This window comes from Sphaeroforma arctica, assembly GCF_001186125.1.
Source record: "Sphaeroforma arctica JP610 unplaced genomic scaffold supercont1.729, whole genome shotgun sequence".
Lineage (NCBI taxonomy): Eukaryota > Ichthyosporea > Ichthyophonida > Sphaeroforma > Sphaeroforma arctica.
In genome coordinates, this window is record NW_014039829.1 from 9006 (window position 1) to 13405 (window position 4400).

Here is a 4400-nt window from a genome sequence, read left to right on the forward strand (position 1 = left end):
TGTGTGTGTGTGTGTGTGTGTGTGTGTCTGTGTGTGTGCGTGCGTGTGTGTGTGTGTGTGTGTGTATTTGTGTGTGTTTATGTGTCTGGGTATACGTTTGTGTGTCTGTGTATTTGTGTGTGTCTGTGTCTGTGTATATGTGTTTGCCTGTCTGTGTATTCAAGAGCGTAGTTAGATATGAGAATATGTGGTTGTAAATAAACCGTCAACTTACAATATCGCCGATTTCGCGCATAAGCGACTCAAAGGCTTTCTTAGAAGACAAGGACCGATGAAAATCCGTAGTATCCATGGTGGAATCGAACGCTTTGGTTCTCCAGAGATTTTTTTCACAATATTCACGTGCACGCTTCCAGTATTGAGTCGCTTTAAGATGTCAATAAAATACACATCAATGTATACGCGTATGGTGGGAGGACTTTTATACGTGGATCGTAACTCATTAGCAGACTCGAAACCCATATGCGATATTTTCTGTAGATTCTACCAATAAGCTATACACTTGTAACCCAATAAGTTGCATAACAGCATCAATTCAACTATTTCGGTGATAGAGTACATGCAGAAATATGTATTCTCTCTATATTCTCTCAATTCCCGTCTCACGTCGTGTATATACAGTCCATTATCTGTATCTACTGTCAGTTGTGTGTCGGTTTTGGGGCCAGATTGTAGCAACTGTGCAGGAGCCTCTGAAATCGTTTGTTGACCATTTGTATATACAGCAACCTGTTGCTCTATTTCTCCATGTTTGCCTTAATGCGCTGCTTTTATTGCGCCAGATGAAACCGTATTCCAGGAGCCCTATGTAGTATAGTCAAGTTGTTTTGACCAATTCATTGTGTCAAAGGACACTGCCTCCAAGAAGGTCATGACTAATAGTTGTATAGCCTCTATGCAAGGAGAGTTTAACAATAAATAATATCGAATGCGACAGCACTGATAGCCCGCCAAAATATTTGTTCTTAATTTGGGTGCCGAAAGTTATAATTTTATTTTGAAAGACCAGTAAATACTAATAAAAAAAGATTTGACGACAAATTGCGTACGCCGTACATATCATGTTTCACATTATACCCTGTCATGTCAATTTAAATACGGGCTTCGCTCGCAAACGACGTCATGACTCAATGAAGCCCTTGGTGCGCTGCACACCCCCTTGGGCCATATATATTTAATAGCATTCTAAATCCGAGTCACCGGTGTTTTTAGTTGTATTGCTGTTTTTACTTGGTTTTCTTCTTGATGGACATTTGGCTGCTGAGTTCCACCGAACCAACGATGAGAGACATATTTTCCAGACTGCGCCACTGCGACCACTGTTACTGTGGACTGTGGAGTCCCTAAATACACATGAGCTACATACCTAAGTCTAACTTGTGATCTTGCGACCACTATGTCTGACACATAATTCTGACGCGTTACACTTGCGAATTAAAATTGCGACCATGTCTTACGCTTACGCATGCGACCATTAAGTCTGACGCTTACGCGTGCGGAACTTAAATCCGTCAAACTTAAAAATCGCAAGGTAAAGCGTTAGACATAAGTCGGATCGCACACTTAACCGTCAGACTTAATGGTCGCATGAGTACGCGTCAGACTTAGTTGTCGCAATTTTTATATCGCAAGTATAACGCGCCAGACCTACATATACGTTAGACATAGTGGTCGCGAGACCAAAGTCAGACTTGGTGGTTAACAACTCGACAAACAATACATAATTACTTCAAAACGATGAAAACAAGGCCTACTGAAATTTTTTAAACATTTTCAAAAGTTCAAAAACACGAGATATCAAGCCTTATTAGTTATCACCTCAACCTCGGGCCCTGAGGCCGTCTCAGGCACGTCAGGGACGAATATTGACAGCTACCACCTTGATGGCAAAGCCGCCAGTCCGCCACCACTTAATCACTGACCTCAGAGTTCAGACCACTGACCAGCCACCGCCCACCGACTTTATCAGAGGCTCTGAGCTCAGACTTCAGAGCTCAGAGTCCACCAGGAGCCATGGCCCAGGCCACAGGCCCCCACAGGCCACGGCGCCACGCTCACACAGCCCACAGCCCAAAAAACAAAATCATTTTTTTAAAACAATTATCGTAGATAATTCTATGATATGTAAAATAATAAAAATATAATAAAAATTACACAGACGAAGGCACGAAGCTATTTTTAAAATATGCCGAATCGAGAGTGTACCACTGTAATATTTAAAATAGATAAATAAATAAATACATACATAGCCGGCTTTGTAAACCCATAGCCTTCTGAAAATTACACTGTATAAAACCACAATATCATATATATATATATATATATATATATAATTATTTTTTTTGGTTTTGATGATAAAACTAAAACACTGAGACGCAGAGTCTCACTCACTCCACAATATTTTTATTTCATAGCCTTCTGAATTGTTTTTCAAAAAATAAAATGAGGTCTGCTTTTTTTTTAAATAAATAAAAGAAATTGTCCTACGGACTTTTGTCCGTTCAGCGTTCTGCCGTTCTCCCTTTATTTTATTTTATTTTATTTTGAAAATTGGACATACCCACCCTCGACTCCTCGAGAAAGTGAAGTAAAGGGGACCTGGGTCCTGGCCTCCTGAGGGCTGGGGACCTAGTGGGCCGCGCCTATGAGGCTGTGGGGCAGCGGCCTGGGGCTCACACTCCCCAGTCACCCGTCACAGTCACCACTGACTGGCTGACTGGGCCCTCGGGGCTCGGGCTACTCAGCCCTTTCTCAGTGAATGGCGGCCGGCGGGCCGGCGGCCAACCTCAAACCTGGCCTCTCGAAACTCACAAAGGGATTGCGGGCCCGTTTAAACCCCAGGGTTTTAGGCCGATTGGCAAATATCACAATTTTGCATTTTGTATTTTTTTTTAAATATATGTATTTTGAAGAAAGTTTTTTTTTTATCATGTTCGTTCTGACAAACGGTACAAACCTCATTACGTTATGGTAGTATCGGCGTATACGTTGAACGTGAAATTAATCCGTTTCGATATTTCAACGGTATAACGTATAAGTAGGAATGAAGGATCTAACCTACTATACTTCATAATCGGACTATATGAGGAAATAGTTGTCATATATTGAACCTCAGAACCCAAATTTTGCAACCTATCAAACATATAGAACCAAGTAAGCGTTAAAAGCATTCAATTTTATACGCTAGAACGTCAAACGTAATAGTTTAGTGTTCTGATGTTCGTCTCTTTTGGAATGAGGAAGGATCGACGATTTCAGCCAATTTGAATGGCTCCGAAATTGAATGACAGAGAAGCAGTCAAGCAGGGTACTAAAAAATAAAAATGCACACAGGCAGATATATACTCGTCACGCTATAAACGTATTGCTAGCAGCGTATCAACCCCACGGCACTGACTTATTGTGGATCATAGACGATTTTTTACATAGTGCATATACTGTACACATGTATTCGAATATTGAAGTGTATACTTTAGTACCTTTAGTACTGCAGCAGATAGTCGAGGTATAAGCAGCGTACGCAACCAGTTGCGAAGCGGCGCACACCGCTAGTACATATTCGCAGTGGTAGTTGCTGGCCTTTTTCCAGGAGGGTGCCAGGAGTGAAGCAATCACATGGGTTTGGCTATACTTAATATCTTACAACGATAACGCACGTCGACACTTTGCACAACGCACGTACAAGTTATATAAGTTGTATATAATATAAAAGTAATATAGCTATTACAAAAGCTATGGAAGACCACGTTTTCCCCCCTAGCAGGAGCTATCGCCTGCTATCCTGGCCAGGTAAACGCAAAACATGTATCATTTATTGTTGTAATTACGAGCCCATTGAACCGTGCGAACGACGATTTAATTCCTAATTAAGAGTTATTCGGATATATGTACTGTAGAGGGTTTTTAGATACCGACATTCCCGTGCCGGGACTGAGACTAGCTTAATGTATTTTATGTGTGAATCAAAATACCAATACAAATATATCCCAGTGTGTGTACGATTGATTTTGATTGAATATTTGTATAATGTGAATAGCGTTGTCTTGATGCAATATACATAAGTGTGTGTGTGCGTGTATGTATGTATATATATTTATATATGTGTGTCTGTGTCTGTGTCTGTGTCTAAGTCTAGGTCTAAGTCTGTGTCTGTGTCTATGTCTATGTCTAGGTCTAAGTCCGTCTCTGTGTCTGTGTATGTGTGTCTGTATGTAATATATATATATATGTGTGTGTGTGTGTGTGTGTGTTTGTGTGTGTGGGTGTATGTGTGAGAGTATGTATATATATATAAATATATATATGCATGTGTGTGTGTGTGTGTATGTGTTTTTGTGTATTATATATAGATATATATATATATCTATATATCTATATCTATGAATATAAATACATCTATA